Source organism: Lissotriton helveticus, chromosome 1_2 (genome assembly GCF_964261635.1).
Source record: "Lissotriton helveticus chromosome 1_2, aLisHel1.1, whole genome shotgun sequence".
NCBI classification, from domain to species: Eukaryota; Metazoa; Chordata; class Amphibia; order Caudata; family Salamandridae; genus Lissotriton; species Lissotriton helveticus.
The window spans coordinates 389,264,767-389,283,978 of record NC_136058.1 but is presented as its reverse complement, the minus strand read 5'-3'; the positions used below and the strand labels follow the sequence as shown (position 1 = coordinate 389,283,978).

Sequence of the window (19,212 nt, the reverse complement as noted above, 5' to 3'; positions counted from 1 at the left end):
ATACAAATCAGTCTGACCCTGTGCCTCATGGGAACAGTCCAGCCCAAACTGCCAAGCTATGTCTTCCCTGCACCGGAAACAAGCATCCTGGGACCAGTTTCTGGCTAATCAGCCGTCATCAGCCAGGCTAGCTTGAATCCAGTAGCAAAGTGAGCAAGGAACCCACATCTGGGCATACCCTGCCAACTTAGGATGAACAAAGCAAAACCAAAGGGGATGATGGACGGAGTGTTGAACAATGCAAGCACTCACCCCCAGTCGACTGATGGGTATGCTCAGACGTGAGTCCCGTGCTCTCCATGCCACTGTAGTCAAGCTATCCTGGCTGATGAGGGCTGAAAGCCCCAAAACGGTCCGAGGATGCTTGTCTCCAATCAAGGGAGGACCTGGCCTGGCAGTTCAGGCTGGACTGTTCCCATTGGGCGCATAGTCAAGACTAATTTGCATATGGCTGGGTCCAAACTGGAATGGCATGGTGAGCAGAAAAATCGATGGATTTAGGCCCAGATCTCTGTACTGGGGTCAATGTATGACATTGTTCTGCATTCTGTACATCAATTGTTCTTTTTTCATCCTCCTTTACATCCCCGCTTTCCTGCCTCCTCCTCACCGTCATGCTTCACTAATAACCCCTACGTTGTATGTCTTGTGCATTCGCATTCGCACTCAAAAAATGTTCAACGTAAGGCTCATCCATGAAGCAGGATGGTGAGGAGGAGACAGGAGAGCAGCGATGTAAAGGAGGAGGCATCCACGAAGCAGGTAAGTGCCTTTTAATTTGTTTTAATTCATTTGGGAGGATGGTGGGGCTGGATAACTATGCTCCACCACAGAGTCGTATTTTTGCCTGAACTCAGCGTTTGCAACGGAACGCGGAGTAGGCAAAACAACATAAACTCCGCTGGCGGAACGTAGTTACCCGCCCGGGGTTAATAACTATCAGGGATTACCATGACACAACTTAACGAGTCAGCATCAAACTTGCACCAGAGATGGGCTGACACGGTACGCGAAGAGGAGACAGTACCATGATACACAGGTTTTATGACAACCTGTAAAATAGGCTCAAAACCCACTAAGCTATCCTCTCATCACATGTTTCAGGGTATTTCAGACTGTCTTTCAGCAACATTGTATTTGCTCCAGGCTGGGTTGTCAAGTGCAAGGAGTGCGCCCTCTGGGGGTGAAAAAGCAGAAAGAGTGAGCCCTCTGGGGATGAACCAGCAGAAGGAGTGAGCTGTCTGAGGGTGAACCAGCAGGAGGAGTGAGCCCTCTTGAATGAGCCAGCAGAAGTAGTGAACCCTCTGGGGTAAACCAGCAGAAGGAGTGAGCCCTTAGGGGTGAACCAGCAGAAAGAGGGAGCCCTCTGGGGGTGAATGAGCAGAAGGAGTGAGCCCTCTGGGGTAAAAAAGCAGAAGGAGTCCGACCTCTGGGGGTGAACCAGCAGAAGGATGAGCCCTCTGGGGGTAAAAAAGCAGAAGGAGTGCGCCCTCTGGGGGTGAGCCAGCAGAAAGAGAGAGCCCTCTGTGGGTGAACCACGGAAGGAGTGAGCTCTCTGTGGGTGAACTGGCAGAAGAAGTGAGCCCTCAGGGGTGAACCAGCAGAAGGAGTGAGCCCTCTGGGGTGAACCAACAGAAGGAGTGGGCCCTCTGGGGGTAAACCAGCATTAGGAGTGAGCCCTCTGAGGTGAACCAGAAGAAGGAGTAAGCCCTCTAGGGGTGAACCAGCAGGAGGAGTGGGTGCTCTGGGGTGAACCAGCAGAAGGAGTGAGTCCTCTGGGGGTAAATCTGCAGAAGGAGTGAGCCCTCTGTGGGTCAATCAGCAGAAGGAATGAGCCCTTTGTGGGTGAACCAGCGGAAGGAGTGAGCCCACTGGGGTGAACCAGCAGAAGGAGCGAGCCCTCGGTGGTGAACCAGCATAAGGAGTGAGCCATCTGGGTGTGACCCAGCAGAAGGAGTGAGTCCTCTGGGGTAAACCAGCAGAAGGAGTGAGCCCTCTGGTGGTGAACCAGCAGAAGGAGTGAGCCCTTTGGGGGTGAACCAGCAGAAGGAGTGATACCTTTGGGGGTGAACCAGCAGAAGGAGTAAGCCATCTGGGGTGAACCAGCAGAAGGAGTGAGCCCTCTGAGGGTTAACCAGCAAACCAACAAACCACCAGAAAATTTGAGAAAGCCTGGAGAACGTCACATCTAGAAGCGGACAAATCTAGATATCAGATAGCACTGAGCAGTTACCATAAAGCCATCAAAGTTGCTCGTAAGAATTACATTACTTCGCAACTCAAAGAGGCAGGCAATGCTCCTAAAGCACTATACCAGATTTTTAACACCTTTCTGAAACCTGTGGCATGTGAAAGTATAGATGTATCGTCACAACAATTGTGTGACGACATCTCAGCCTTTTTTACTGAGAAGATTGACAATATTTATGGGAAAATCTTGGCGTCCAATCCATCAATAGACCCATGTACAGTCTCTTCACGGGTGAATGGAGGTGCTGATCAGCTCACTCTCCCCACATTCCCCAAGAAAACTTTGACGGAAGTGGAGGGGTTGATTGACCACATAAAAAGCGGAAACCCGTCCGATCAGATCCCTGCTCAAATCATGGGTGTAGTAGGCAGAGTGCTGGGTCCTGAAATCCAGAGCCTTGTCAATCTCTCGCTTGACACGGGTTGTGTTCCTCTGGAGTGGAAAAAGGCCTTGGTTAGACCCATTAGGAAGAACACCTCTGTCCCATGGACTAATCTGTCCAATCTTAGACCCATCTCCCTGCTCCCTTTTTTGGGTAAGCTCATCGAAAAGCACGTAAACAAACATCTCTCCAACTTCCTGGAACAATCTGGAAGTTTGGATCCCTCTCAGTCTGGTTTTAGGCCGAATTATAGTACTGAATCGGCCCTGCTGTCGATAACAGACATTCTCCGCATGTACCAGGACAGGAGATTCGCAGCTGTCCTGGTGCTGCTGGATTTATCGGCAGCATTCGACACTGTATCTCATACCATCTTGATCAAACGACTAGCTGAGAGTGGACTGGAGGACGTGGCACTGGAATGGCTGAAGAACTTTCTCTCTGAACGCTCCCAGTGCGTTAGCATGGGTGGGTTCCAGTCATCTGAGGTTATGATCTCCAAGAGGGTGCCACAGGGCTCTTGTTTGAGCCCCACTCTTTTTAACATCTACGTGGCCCCTCTAGCAAAGACCATGAGAGCCTTCGGTTTCAGTCCAGTATCATACGCTGACGACACCCAGCTGCTTTTTCCATTTACATCTATGACCGCGGAGGTCAAACGTTCCTTCTCTGAAGGTATGAAAGCAGTTTCTAAATAGATGTCCTCAAATTTTCTCCAGTGTAATGTCAACAAAACTGAAGTCATGCTTTTCGGTGAGGCTAAGATTTTATGGGCCCCGGACTGGTGGCCCATAGACCTGGGCCCAGTACCTGAACCGAAACTAGTAATCAAGAACCTTGGGGTTCGTCTGGAGCAGGAGTTATCGTTAAAACAACAGGGAAATAATATTGTGGGGTCCTGCTTCCACATGATAGGCCTTCTTCGTAAGGTATTTCCGCTTCTCCCTGATTCTACGAGAAAGACTTTGGTACAGGCGCTAGTATTGAGTCGGATCGACTATTGTAATGGCATACTAGCATCTGCCAAGGAAGAAGTACTAGACAGATTCCAAGTGGTGCAGAACACCGCTGCTAGATTGGTCCTGAACGTTCCGCCCAGGACCCCTTCCAAGCCACTGTTGGTAAAACTTCATTGGTTGTCTGTTCGCCAAAGAATCAAGTTTATGGTGTGCTGTATAGTCCATAACGGACTACATGGCCTAGGACCTTCCTATTTAGCAGATACATTTGTCCCGTATGTCCCCAGGCGCTCCCTACGATCTAGCAACCAGTTCCTTTGAAGGTGCCCAGGATTAAAAAGGCTAGACAGGGAGGTAAAGCTCTGTCCGTGGTCGGTCCCACACTCTGAAACGGACTTCCACTTCTGCTTAGACAATGCGTGGACCACTCTAGTTTTAGGAATAAATTGAAAACCTTCCTGTTTCAATCCTAATTGGATCTGTTAAAACTCTATTCTGATTTTGTGTTTTACTAAGAATTATGTGATCTTGTCCTTTCTTGGATCTTTCTGCTCTTCTTTCTTTTTTTTCTACCATTGGTGCTTCTGCAGCGCGGAGATACTCCCCTGGGAGTTGATTCAAGCGCTTTACAAACCCGCTAATAATAATAATAATAAAGAAGGAGTGAGCCCTTTAGGGGTGAACCAGCAGAAGGAGTTAGCTCTCTGGGTGTGAACCAGCAGGAAGAGTGAGCCCTTTGTGGGTGAACCAGCAGAAGGAGTGAGCCCTCTGTGGTGGACCAGCAGAAGGAGGGAGCCCTCTGGGGTGAACCAGCAGGAGTGAGCCGTCTTGGGTGAACTAGCAGAAGGAGGGAGACCTCTGGGGTGAACCAGTAGAAGGAGTGAGCCCTCTGTGGTGGACCAGCAGAAGGAGGGAGCCCTCTGGGGTGAACCAGCAGGAGTGAGCCGTCTTGGGTGAACTAGCAGAAGGAGGGAGACCTCTGGGGTGAACCAGTAGAAGGAGTGAGCCCTCTGTATATGAACCAGCAGAAGGAGTGAGCCCTCAGGGGTGAACCAGCATAAGGAGTGAGCCATCTGGGTGTGACCCAGCAGAAGGAGTGAACCCTTTGGGGGTGAACCAGCAGATGGAGTGAGCCCTCTGTAGGTGAACCAGCAGAAGGAGTGAACCCTTTGGGGGTGAACCAGCATGAGTGAGCCCTCAGGGATGAACCAGCAGAAGGAGTGAGCCCTCTGGGGTGAACCAGCATAAGGAGTGAGCCCTACAGGGTGAACCAGCAAAAGGAGTGAGCCCTCTGGGGTGAACCAGCATAAGGAGTGAGCCATCTGGAGTGAACCAGCAGAAGGAATGAGCCCTCTGTGGATGAATCAGCAGAGGGAGGGAACCCACTGTGGTTGAACCCGCAGAAGGAGTGAGCCCTCTGTTGGTGAACCAGCAGAAGCTGTGAGCCCTCTTGGATGAACCAGCAGAAGAAGTGAGCCCTTAGGGGTGAACCAGCAGAAGTAGTGAGCCCTCTGGGGTGAACCAGCGGAAGGAGCGATCCCTCTGTGGGTGAACTAGCAGAAGGAGTGAGCACTTTGGGGGTCACCCAGCAGAAGGAGTGAGCCCTCTGGGGGTGAACCAGCAGAAGGAGTGAGCTCTCTGTGGGTGACCCAGCTAAAAGAGTGAGCCTCTGGGGGTGGACCAGCAGAAGGTCTGTGCCTTCTGGGGGTGAACCAGCAGAAGGAGTGAGCCCTCTGTGGGTGAACCAGCAGAAGGAGTGAGCCCTCAGGTGTAAACCAGGAGAAGGAGTGAGCCTCTGGGGGTGGACCACCAGAAGGGGTGAGCCCTCTGGGGGTAAACCAGCAGAAGGAGTGAGCTCTCTGTGGGTGAATCAGCAGAAGGAGTGAACCCTCAAGGGTGAACCAGCAGAAGGAGTGAGTCCTCTAGGGGTGAACCAGCAGAAGGAGTGGGCCCTCTGGGGGTGAACCAGCAGAAGGAGAGAGCCCTCTGTGTGTGAACCACAGAAGGAGTGAGCCCTCTGGGGGTAAAAGAGCAGGAGGAGTGAACCCTCAGGGGTGAACCAACAGAAGGAGTGAGTCCTCTCGGGTGAACCAACAGAAGGAGTGGGCCCTCTGGTGGTAAACCAGCAGAAGGAGTGAGCCCTCTGGGGGTGAACCAGCAGGAGGAGTGAGGCCTCTGTGGGTGAACCAGCAGAAGGAGTAAGACCTCTGAGGGTGAATCAGCAGAAGGAATGAACCCTTTTGGGGTGTACCAGCAAAAGGAGTGGTCCCTTTGGGGGTCAACCAGCAGAAGGAGTGAGCCATCTGGTTGTGACCCAGCAGAAGGAGTGAGTACCCTGGGGTAAACCCGCAGAAGGAGTGAGCCCTCTGGGGGTGAAACAGCAGAAGGAGTGATCCCTTTGGGTGTGAACCAGCATAAGGAGTGAGCCATCTGGCTGTGACCCAGCAGAAGGAGTGAGTACCCTGGGGTAAACCAGCAGAAGGAGTGAGCCCTCTGGGGGTGAACCAACAGAAGGAGTGAATCCTTTCGGGGTGAACCAGCAGAAGGATTGAGCCCTCTGGGGTGAACCAGCAGAATGAGTGAGCTCTCTGTGGGTAAACAGGCAGAAGGAGTGAGCCCTCTGTGGGTGAACCAGCAGAAGGAGTGAGCCCTCTTGGGTGAGCCAGCAGAAGGAGTGAGCCCTCTGTGGGTGAATCAACAGAAGGAGTGAGCCCTCTGGGGTGAATCAGCATAAGGAGTGAGCCCTCTGGTATGAACCAGCAGAATGAGTGAGCCTTCTGGGGGTTAACCAGCAGGAGTGAGCCCTATGGGATGAACCAGCAGAAGTAGTGAGCCCTCTGGGTGTGAACCAGCAGAAGGAGTGAACCCTCTGTCGGTGAACCAGCAGAAGTAGTGAGCCCTCTGGGTGTGAACCAGCAGAAGGAGTGAACCCTCTGTCGGTGAACCAGCAGAAGGAGTGAGCCCTCGGGGAGTGAACCAGCAGAAGGCGAGAGCCCTCTGTGGGTGAACCAGCAGAAGGAGTGAGTCCTCTTGGGTGAACCAGCAGAAAAAGTGAGCCCTTAGGGGTGAACCAGCAGGAGGAGTGAGCCCTCTTGGGTGAGCCAGCAGAAGGAGTGAGCCCTCTATGGTGAATTAGCAGAAGAAGTGAGTCCTCAGGGGTGAACCAGCAGAAGGAGGGAGCCCTCTGGGGCGAACAAGCAGAAGGAGTGAGCCATATGGATGTGACCCAGCAGAAGGAGTGAGTCCTCTGGGGTAAACCAGCAGAAGGAGTGAGCCCTCTGGGGGTGAACAAGCAGAAGGAGTGAACCCTTTGGGGGTGAACCAGCAGAATGAGTGAGCCCTCTGTGGGTGAATCAGCAGAAGGAGTGAGCCCTCTGAGGGTCAAACAGCAGAAGGTGTGAACCCTTTGGGGGTGAACCAGCAGACAGAGAGAGCACTCTGTAGGTGAACCAGCATAGGGAGTGGGGCTTACGGGGTGAACCAGCAGAAGGAGTGAGCCCTCTGGGGGTGAACCAGCAGACGGAGTGAACTCTTTGGGGGTGAACCAGCAGACGGAGAGAGCGCTCTGTAGGTGAACCAGCAGAAAGAGTGAACCCTTTGGGTGTGAACCAGCAGGAGTGAGCCCTCAGGGGTGAACCAGCAGAAGGAGTGAGCCCTCTGTGGGTGAACCAGCAGAAGGAGTGAGCCATCTTGGTGTGAACCAGCAGAAGGAGTGAACCCTCTGTCGGTGAACCAGCAGAAGGAGTGAGCCCTCTGGGGTGAACCAGCAGAAGGAGTGAGCCATCTTGGTGTGAACCAGCAGAAGGAGTTAACCCTTTGGGGGTGAACCAGCAGAAGGAGTGACCCGTTTGGTGGTGTACCAGTGGAAGGAGTGAGCCCTCTGGTATGAACCAGCCGAATGAGTGAGCCTTCTGGGGGTGAACCAGCAGACGTGAGCCCTCTGGGGTGTACCAGCATAAGGAGTGAGCCCTACGGGGTGAACCAGCATAAGGAGTGAGCCCTCTAGGTGTGAACCAGCAGAAGGAGTGAGCCCTCCGTGGGTGAACCAGCAGAAGGAGTGAGCCCTCCGTGGGTGAACCAGCAGAAGGAGTGAGCCCTCCGTGGGTGAACCAGCAGAAGGAGGGAGCCCTACGGGGTGAACCAGCGTAAGGAGTGAGCCCTTAAGGGTGAACCAGCACAAGGAGTGAGCCCTCTGGGGATGAACCAGCAGAAGGAGTGATCCCTCTGTGGGTGACCCAGCGAAAAGAGTGACCCTCTTGGGGTGGACCAGCAGAAGGGGTGAGCCCTCTATGGTGAACCAGCAGAAGAAGTGAGTACTCAGGGGTGAACCAGCTGAAGGAGTGAGCCCTCTGGGGTGAACCAGCATAAGGAGTGAGCCCTCTGGGGTGAACCAGCATAAGGAGTGAGCCCTCTGGGGGTGAACCAGCATAAGGAGTGAGCCCTCTGGGGGTGAACCAGCAGAAGGAGTGATCCCTCTGTGGGTAAACCAGCAGAAGGGGTGAGCCCTCTGGGGTGTACCAGCAGGAGTGAGCCCTCTTGGGTGAATCGGCACATGGAGAGAGCCCTTAGGGGTGAACCAGCAGAAGGAGTGAGCCCTCTTGGGTGAGCCAGCAGAAGGAGTGAGCCCTCTATGGTGAACCAGCAGAAGAAGTGACCCCTCTTGGGTGAATTGGCAGAAGAAGTGAGTCCTCAGGGGTGAACCAGCAGAAGGAGTGAGCCCTCTGGGGTGAACCAGCAGAAGGAGTGAACCCTTTGGGGGTGAACCAGCAAATGGAGTGAGCCCTCTTGGGTTAACCAGTAGAAAGAGTGAGCCCTCTGTGGATGAACCTGCAGAAGGAGGGAGCCCTATGGGGTGAACAAGCAGAAAGAGTGAGCCCTCTGTGGGTGAACCTGCAGAAGGAGTGAGCCCTCTTGGGTTAACCAGTAGAAAGAGTGAACCCTCTGTGGGCGAACCAGCAAAAGGAGGGAGCCCTATGGGGTGAACAAGCAGAAGGAGTGAGCCCTCTGTGGGTGAACCAGCCGAATGAGGGAGTCCTCTGTGAGGAACCAGGATAAGTAGTGAGCCCTCTGGGGTGAACCAGCAGAGGGAGTGAGCCTTCTGGGGTGAACCAGCAGAAGGAGTGATCCCTCTGTGGGTGAACCAGCAGAAGGGGTGAGCCCTCTGGGGTGTACCAGCAGGAGTGAGCCATCTTGGGTGAACGAGCAGAAGGAGTGAGCCCTCTTGGGTGAACGAGCAGAAGGAAGGAGCCTTCTGGTGTGAACCAGCAGAAGGAGTGAGCCCTCTGTGGGTGAACCAGCAGAAGGAGTGAGCCCTCAGGGGTAAACCAGCATAAGGAGTGAGCCATCTGGGTGTGACCCAGCAGAAGGAGTGAGTCCTCTGAGGTAAACCAGGAGAAGGAGTGAGCCCTCTGGGGGTGAACCAGCAGAAGGAGTGAGCCCTCTGTGGTGAACTAGCATAAGGAGTGAACCATCTGGGTGTGAACCAGCAGAAGGAGTGAGCCCTCTGGGGTGAACCAGCATAAGGAGTGAGCCCTCTGGGGGTGAACCAGCAGAAGGAGGGAACCCTTTGGGGGTGAACCAGCAGAGGGAGGGAGCCCTCTTGGGTGAACCAGCAGAAAGAGGGAGCCTTCTGGGGTGAACCAGCAGAAGGAGTGAGCCCTCTGTGGGTGAAACAGCAGAAGGAGTGAGCCCTCAGGGGTAAACCAGGAGAAGGGGTGAGCCTCTGGGGATGGACCAGCAGAAGGGGTGAGCACTCTGGGGGTAAACCAGCAGAAGGAGTGAGCTCTCTGTGGGTGAATCAGCAGAAGGAGTGAGTCCTCTGTGGGTGAACCAGCAGAAGGAGTGAGCCCTCTTGCGTGAACCAGCAGAAGGAGTGATTCCTCTGTGGGTGAACCAGCAGAAGGAGTGAACCCTCCCGGCATGAACCAGCAGGAGGAGTGAGCCCTCTGGGGTGATCCAGCACCGGGCACTGTTTTTGCTCCAGAGTGAGCTTCGGTTCCTTGAAGAGGCTCTGGTGTGAACTCACACACACCGACAGCTGCACCGTGCATCACCTCAGGCAGTGGGTGGGTGGCGCATAGTTGGGGAAGGTGCATCAATGGAAGTGGGAGTAGCACATGAAAAGGGAGCTGCAGGTGTGTCAAACATTGGTTTGCAGCACTTGATGCAGACTAGGGGGCCGATTTACTACTTCTGCCGCATATCTGCTAAACAGCAGGGATGCGCCAGAAGAGTTGCAACGCATCTGCCCACCCGTGCGCCACCACTGATGCGCCGCATTTACAATGCGGCGCACCGTGGCGCACGGATGGGCAGATGCGCGTCGCATCCCTGGCAAAAAGGCGACGCATTGCTGGAGTTGCGTCGCAAGCGCGACGCAGCTCCAGCAAGGCCCTGGGTGCCCCTATCCATAACATGCTGTGTCAATCCTTATGCCTGCTTCAAGGAGGCCCAGGGTTTTGACGCAGCATGGCCTTAAAAGTGACTGAGTGAAATCTTGTAGATTTCACTCAGCCACTTTTAGGAGGCGGTCCTGCACCGGAACGCCCACCCTCTGCGCAGAAACGCTCACATGTGGCGCAGGGCTTTACAACGTGACGCATCTCCCAGATATGTTACTTTGTAAATAGCCCACAGCATGGCGCTGGCTTTGCGCCGCCACTGCATCACAAAAGTGACACAACGGCGGCGCAAATGTGGCGTAAGGGGCTTGTAAATTTGCCCCTCTATGTTTTGGATAACCATGGGATGTGTAAACGTTTCCTATCCAGGTTCAGAGAACGTAAATATATATTATGTGGATCCCTTGGTAATCAGGCGGGGATCTGGCTGTCCTGGACCGACTTGAAATGCGCAGTAGTTATTCAGTGAAATAAAGAAGTGTGCTCGGAGTTACGCAGGTTGGTAAGTTGCCTATGATACGTGGCTGATCAACCTGTGAACTCTACAGAGCAGCGAGGGGGTTCTGCGTTGGCAGGGGGTGGGAGGCCAAATGAATGTATGGCCAAGAGAGCTGGGATAGAAGGGGACAGATTCAAGGGAGTGGATGGTATCCTGGGGGCAAGAGAGAGGGGGCCAGAAGGGGGCAGATTCATGGGAGTGGAGGGTATCCTGGGGGCGAGAGAGCAGGGCCAGAAGAGGGCAGATTCAAGGAAGTGGAAGGTATCCTGGGGCCGAGAGAGGGAGTTAGAAGGGGGCAGATTCAGGGGAGTGGAGGGTATCCGGGTGGGCAAGAGAGAGGGGGCCAGAAGGGGGCAGATTCAGGGGAGTGGAGGGTATCCTGGTGGCCAAAAGAGAGGGGGCCAGAAGGTGGCAGATTCAGGGAGGTGGAGGGTATCCTGGATGGGAAAGAGAAAGGGGCCAGAAGAGGGCAAATTTAGGGGAGTAGAGGGTATCCTGGTGGCCAAGAGACAGGGGGTCAGAAGGGGCAGATTCAGGGGAGTGGAGGGTATCCTGGTGGGCAAGATCAAGGGGGCCAGTAGGGGGCAGACTCACAGGAGTAGAGGGTATCCTGGTGGGCAAGAGAGGGGGAACCAGAAGGGGCAGATTCAGGGGAGTGGAGGGTATTCTGGGGGAGAGAGAACAGGGCCAGATGAGGGCAGATTCAGGGGAGTGGAGGGTATCCTGGGGGGCAAGAGAGAGGGGGCCATAAGGGGGCAGATTCATGGGAGTTGAAGGTATCCTGGTGGGCAAGATCAAGGGGGCCAGTAGGGGGCAGCCTCACAGGAGTAGAGGGTATCCTGGTGGGCAAGAGAGGGAGAACCAGAAGGGGCAGATTCAGGGGAGTGGAGGGTATTCTGGGGGCGAGAGAGCCGGGCAAGAAGAGGGCAGATTCTAGGGAGTGGAGGGTATCCTGGGAGTGAGAGAGGGGGCTAGAAGGGGTCAGATTCAGGGGAGTGGAGGGTATCCTGGTGGGCAAGAGAGAGGGGGCCAGAAGGGGGCAGATTCAGGGGAGTGGAGGGTATCCTGGTGGGCAAGAGAGAGGGGGCCAGACGGGGGCAGATTCAGGGGAGTGGAGGGTATCCTGGTGGCCAAGAGACAGGGTGCCAGAAGGAGGCAGATTCAGGGGAGTGGAGGGTATCCTGGGGGGCAAGAGAGAGGGGGCCAGAAGGGGGCAGATTCAGGGAGGTGGAGGGTATCCTGGTGGGCAATGGAGGAGGAGCTGGGAAGGGCCATCTCAGTTGAGTGCAAGGTGGATGGGATGATAAAAGTAGGGTGTGGAAGGGGCAACAGCAGGTTATTGCTATGTATTGGGGGGAATGAGACCGCAAAGGGTGCTGGGGGGGACAATGTGTCAGATGGGAATCATGAACATAGGCAGGCTTGGTGGCAGTTTCAACAAAGGGATGAAAGAGAATGCTGGTGGCGTTGGGAGGGTGGGGACCAACACTTTCAGGTTGAGGGCCCTACAATGATGCAAAAAGGAGCAGAATTTAGTTTGAGAGCAGCTCCTTGACATGGAGCACTTTGCAACATGACCAACACTGCTCATCTCAAGTGCCTGTCTTGCTAGCACAGTTTTTAAGCATAGGGTTAGGGTGGTGCCATCCATACAGACTTACAAAAGTTACTATGTCTCCAGCACATGTCCTCCATTTAGCGATAACCCAGACCCTATCAGGACGGCTTCAGCGCAGCGGGTACAAAGCAACCCCATAACATACACCCGCAAACACTCCTCCTGACAAGAAGCACGCCAACTCCAAGATCAAAGGCTCCTAGGTTTACTGACAATTACAAGGATAAGGGCCCTGCTGGCATGTCCTTGCACTGTTCCGTTACCTATGACCTCTGTGTAGAAATACAGGCACTGCCAGTTGAGAAGTATAGCAGCCGTGCAGTGAAGTGAACATGGTGCCCTAGTAAAAGCTTCTGTAGGTCCCCACTAAATCACTAGTGGAATCTGGTGACCCTCACTCAATCATTCCTGGAATATAGGGTCCCCCCATCCATTCAATCAGTGCTGGAATCCGGGGACCCACACTGAATCAGTAATGGAATCTGGGAGCCCCTACTTAATCAGTACCGGAATCTGTGAACCACCCACTGAATCAGTACTGGAAACTGGGGACCCCAATTAAATCAGTATTGTAATCTGGCGACCCCCCACTGAATTGGTACTGGATACCGGGGACCGCCAATGAATCAGTACTGGAATCCGAGGACACTTGCAAAATCAGTACTGGAATCTAAGAACCCCCACCGAATTACTACTGGTATCGAAGGACCCTCACTGAATCAGTACTGGGATCTGCTGATCACCTACTGAATCAATACTGGAAACCGGGGATTCCCATTGAATAAATACTGGACTCTAAGAACCCCCACTGAATCAGTACTGGTATTGAAGGACTCCCACTGAATCAGTACTGGAATCAAGGGACCCCCCACTGAATCATTACTGGAAACCGGGGATCCCCATAGAATCAGTTCTGGGATCTGGGGACCGCCCCTACTGAATCAATTCTGCAATCAAAGAACCTCCACTGAATCACTACTGGTATCGAAGGATCCCCACTGAATCAGTACTGGAAACTCATGATCCCCATTGAATCAGTACTGGAAACTGGGGACTCCCACTGAATCAGTACTAGAAACTGGGGACTCCACACTGAATCAGTACTGGAAACTGAGGATCCCCATTGAATCAGTACTGGAATCTAAGAACCCCCACTGAATCACTACTGGTATCGAAGGACCCCCACTGAATCAGTACTGGAAACTCGTGATCCCCATTGAATCAGTACTGGAAACTGGGGACTCCCCACTGAATCAGTACTAGAAACTGGGGACTCCCCACTGAATCAGTACTAGAAACTGGGGGCTCCCCACTGAATCAGTACTGTAATCTGGTGACCCCCCACTGAATCAGTACTGTAAACCGGGGACCCTCGATTGAATCAGTAGTGTAAACCGGGAACCCCCATTGAATTAGTATTAGTATTGTAATCTGGCGACCCCCCACTGAATTGGTACTGGATACCCGGTACCGCCTTTGAATCAGTACTGGAATCTGGGGACCCTTGGCAAAGCAGTACTGGAATCTAAGAACCCCCACTGAATCACTACTAGTATCGAAAGGACCCCCACTGAATCAGTACTGGAATCTGGGGACCCCCCACTGAATCAGTACTGGAAACCGGGGGCCCCCAACTGAATCAGTAGTGGAAACCAGGGATACCCATAGAACCAGTACTGGGGTCTGGGCACCCGACCCACTGAATCAGTACTGGTATCTAAGAACCCGCATTGAATCACTACTGGTATCGAAGGATCCCCACTGAATCAGTACTGGAAACTCGTGATCCCCATTGAATCAGTACTGGAAACAGGGGACTCCACACTGAATCAGTACTGGAAACTGGGGATCCCCATTGAATCCGTAGTAGAATCTAAGAACCCCCACTTCATCACTACTGGTATCGAAGGACCCCCACTAATTCAGTACTGGAATCTGGGGACCCCCCACTGAATCAGTACTGGAAACCGGGGACCCCAACTGAATCAGTAGTGTAAACCGGCAACCCTCATTGAATTAGTGTTAGCATTGTAATATAGTGACCCCCACTGAATTGGTACTGGATACCCGGTACCACCATTGAATCAGTACTGGAATCTGAGAACCCTTGGCAAAGCAGTACTGGAATTTAAGAACCCCCACTGAATCACTACTAGTATCGAAAGGACCCCCACTGAATCAGTACTGGAATCTGGGGACCCCCCACTGAATCAGTACTGGAAACCGGGGACCCCCAACTGAATCAGTAGTGGAAACCAGGGATACCCATAGACTCAGTACTGGGGTCTGGGGACCTGACCCACTGAATCAGTGCTGGTATCTAAAAACACCCATTGAATGACTACTGGTATCGAAGGATCCCCTCTGAATCAGTACTGGAAACTCGTGATCCCCATTGAATCAGTACTGGAAACTGGGGACTCCCCACTGAATCAGTACTGGAAACTGGGGACTCCACACTGAATCAGTACTGGAAACTGGGGATCCCCATTGAATCCGTAGTAGAATCTAAGAACCCCCACTGAATCACTACTGGTATCGAAGGACCCCCACTGAATCAGTACTGGAATCTGGGGACTCCCCTACTGAATCAGTACTGGAAACCGGGGACCCCCGACTGAATCAGTAGTGTAAACCGGCAACCCCGATTGAATTAGTATTAGTATTGTAATCTGGCGATCCCCCACTGTATTGGTACTGGATACCCGGTACCGCCTTTGAATCAGTACTGGAATCTGGGGACCCTTGGCAAAGCAGTACTGGAATCTAAGAACCCCCACTGAATCACTACTAGTATCGAAAGGACCCCCACTGAATCAGTACTGGAATCTGGGGACCCCCCACTGAATCAGTACTGGAAACCGGGGGCCCCCAACTGAATCAGTAGTGGAAACCAGGGATACCCATAGAATCAGTACTGGGGTCTGGGGACCCGACCCACTGAATCAGTACTGGTATCTAAGAACCCCCATTGAATCACTACTGGTATCGAAGGATCCCCACTGAATCAGTACTGGAAACTCGTGATCCCCATTGAATCAGTACTGGAAACTGGGGACTCCCCACTGAATCAGTACTGGAAACTGGGGACTCCACACTGAATCAGTACTGGAAACTGGGGATCCCCATTGAATCCGTAGTTGAATCTAAGAACCCCCACTTCATCACTACTGGTATCGAAGGACCCCCACTAATTCAGTACTGGAATCTGGGGACCCCCCACTGAATCAGTACTGGAAACCGGGGACCCCCACCTGAATCAGTAGTGTAAACCGGCAACCCCCATTGAATTAGTATTAGTATTGTAATCTGGCGATCCTCCACTGAATTGGTACTGGATACCCGGTACCGCCTTTGAATCAGTACTGGAATCTGGGGACCCTTGGCAAAGCAGTACTGGAATCTAAGAACCCCCACTGAATCACTACTAGTATCGAAAGGACCCCCACTGAATCAGTACTGTAATCTGGGGACCCCCCACTGAATCAGTACTGGAAACCGGGGGCCCCCAACTGAATCAGTAGTGGAAACCAGGGATACCCATAGAATCAGTACTGGGGTCTGGGGACCCGACCCACTGAATCAGTACTGGTATCTAAGAACCCCCATTGAATCACTACTGGTATTGAAGGATCCCGACTGAATCAGTACTGGAAACTCGTGATCCCCATTGAATCAGTACTGGAAACTGGGGACTCCCCACTGAATCAGTACTGGAAACTGGGGACTCCACACTGAGTCAGTACTGGAAACTGGGGATCCCCATTGAATCCGTAGTAGAATCTAAGAACCCCCACTGAATCACTACTGGTATCGAAGGACCCCCACTGAATCAGTACTGGAATCTGGGGACCCCCCCGCTGAATCAGTACTGGAAACCGGGAACCCCCAACTGAATCAGTAGTGTAAACCGGCAACCCTCATTGAATTAGTGTTAGCATTGTAATCTAGTGACCCCCACTGAATTGGTACTGGATACCCGGTACCACCATTGAATCAGTACTGGAATCTGGGGACCCTTGGCAAAGCAGTACTGGAATTTAAGAACCCCCACTGAATCACTACCAGTATCGAAAGGAACCCCACTGAATCAGTACTGGAATCTGGGGACCCCCCACTGAATCAGTACTGGAAACCGGGGGCCCCCAACTGAATCAGTAGTGGAAACCAGGGATACTCATAGAATCAGTACTGGGGTCTGGGGACCCGACCCACTGAATCAGTACTGGTATCTAAGAACCCCCATTGAATCACTACTGGTATTGAAGGATCCCCACTGAATCAGTACTGGAAACTCGTGATCCCCATTGAATCAGTACTGGAAACTGGGGACTCCCCACTGAATCAGTACTGGAAACTGGGGACTCCACACTGAGTCAGTACTGGAAACTGGGGATCCCCATTGAATCCGTAGTAGAATCTAAGAACCCCCACTGAATCACTACTGGTATCGAAGAACCCCCACTGAATCAGTACTGGAATCTGGGGACCCCCCACTGAATCAGTACTGGAAACCGGGAACCCCCAACTGAATCAGTAGTGTAAACCGGCAACCCTCATTGAATTAGTGTTAGCATTGTAATCTAGTGACCCCCACTGAATTGGTACTGGATACCCGGTACCACCATTGAATCAGTACTGGAATCTGGGGACCCTTGGCAAAGCAGTACTGGAATTTAAGAACCCCCACTGAATAACTACTAGTATCGAAAGGAACCCCACTGAATCAGTACTGGAATCTGGGGACCCCCCACTGAATCAGTACTGGAAACCGGGGACCCCCAACTGAATCAGTAGTGGAAACCAGGGATACCCATAGAATCAGTACTGGGGTCTGGGGACCTGACCCACTGAATCAGTGCTGGTATCTAAAAACACCCATTGAATCACTACTGGTATCGAAGGATCCCCTCTGAATCAGTACTGGAAACTCGTGATCCCCATTGAATCAGTACTGGAAACTGGGGACTCCCCACTGAATCAGTACTGGAAACTGGGGATCCCCATTGAATTCGTACTGGAATCTAAGAACCCCCACTGAATCACTACTGGTATCGAAGGACCCCCACTGAATCAGTACTGGAATCTGGGGACCCCCCCCCACTGAATCAGTACTGGAAACCGGGGACCCCCGACTGAATCAGTAGTGTAAACCGGCAACCCCCATTGAATTAGTATTAGCATTGTAATCTGGTGACACCTCACTGAATTGGTACTGGATACCTGGTACCGCCATTGAATCAGTACTGGAATCTGGGGACCCTTGGCAAAGCAGTACTGGAATCTAAGAACCCCCACTGAATCACTACTAGTATCGAAAGGACCCCCACTGAATCAGTACTTGAATCTGGGGACCCCCCACTGAATCAGTACTGGAAACCGGGGACCCCAAGTAAATCAGTAGTGGAAACCAGGGATACCCATAGAATCAGTACTGGGGTCTGGTGACCCGACCCACTGAATCAGTACTGGTATCTAAGAACCCCCATTGAATCACTACTGGTATCGAAGGATCCCCACTGAATCAGTACTGGAAACTCGTGATACCCATTGAATCGGTACTGGAAACTGGGGACTCCCCACTGAATCAGTACTGGAAACTGGGGATCCCCATTGAATCCGTAGTGGAATCTAAGAATCCCCACTGAATCACTACTGGTATCGAAGGACCCCCACTGAATCAGTACTGGAATCTGGGGACCCCCCCCCACTGAATCAGTACTGGAAACCGGGGACCCCCGATTGAATCAGTAGAGTAAACCGGCAACCCCCATTGAATTAGTATTAGCATTGTAATCTGATGACATCCCACTGAATTGGTACTGGATACCCAGTACCGCCATTGAATCAGTACTGGAATCCGGGGACCCTTGGCAAAGCAGTACTGGATTCTAAGAACCCCACTGAATCACTACTGGCATCGAAGGACCCCCACTGAATCACTACTGGCATCGAAGGACCCCCACTGAATCACTACTGGAATTTGGGGACCCCCCACTGAATCAATACTGGAAACCGGGGACCCCCACTGAAAAAGTACTGGAATCTAAGATCCCCCATTGAGTCACTAATGGAATTCAGGGACATTGGCCTAACCAGTTTCTACGATTTGAAACTCAAAAGAATACATACAATTATTGAAACAAGTATACGACATAGAAAGTAACAAATTATGAAATATTCATAAACAAATAAAGAATAATCAATATTTTAATTCCAAAAGATGAAGTACAATGCTGGACTCTAGCATGCCACTTTGCCCTTGTTGTTGCTAGTGCAGGCTCTGTTTTTGTCCTTGCTTCGTTTGAGGCCACGCCTTGTCCAGGCGAGAGCCCGTTTGCGGTCCCATGGCTCCTCCCACGAACCCAGCCAAGGACATTAACTTCGTTGATATCTCCAGTAAAAAAGTCCTTCACATTTACACAACTATTTAAAATTGCCAATGTTACATTTTGCCTCTTTATGTACACGTTATTAATTTGCTATCTTTATTTCGTTTTATAAACAGTCATGGATGCCCTGAGTGGGCATCGCAGACCCCCAGGGGGTCCACGGATCACAGCTTATGAACCACGGACCCACGTTATATGAATGCCAACGCTCAGAACTCAAGGTACACAATTTGACAAAATTGACTCCAAACACATTTTATACTTACATTAGCAGGCATAAAAATGATGGCTCTCCCGGCTCGTTGATCCTTTTAACCCGTTTGCTGCTTCTGTCGGACAACGGCCGTCACGAGCGCTACCTCGGTAGTGTGCGCACGTCCGTTGGCCAACGCAGCTCCGCCCGCTTAATAGAGCGCTCCGCACTGGCTCGAAACGTTCGAAGCAGCAAACGGTTCAAGAAATGGCCAAACACCCCCCAACATTTAGGGACATATTCATCTGAAGGTAACACCGGGCAGGAAGGCATCTTACTGTGCGGTGTTACTGGGAAAGGGCAGGAATGCATCGTAGTTAACACAACATGGCGCTTTCCAGCCTTTTGTCAGTGCTGGCGCACAATGACTGCCAAGCGCCAACGCAGACACCCTTTCACCATGGTGCAAGGGTGGCTGACTTGCAGGCAGGATTGATTCTGTGCAATAAGAGGCACC

The 19,212-nt window shown here is 52.3% G+C and overlaps 1 protein-coding gene across 1 annotated transcript in view; it reads right to left on the bottom strand.

Annotated features, from left to right (window-relative positions):
* Positions 1-18,838, bottom strand: part of LOC144807949 (vomeronasal type-2 receptor 26-like) — a 271,470-nt gene extending 252,632 nt beyond the window's left edge. The window contains exon 1 of the mRNA XM_078673541.1: positions 18,769-18,838. The gene's annotated coding sequence lies outside the window, so the exon portion shown is untranslated. The remainder of the gene's footprint in view (positions 1-18,768) is intronic.
* Between the last annotated feature and the right edge of the window lie 374 nt (positions 18,839-19,212).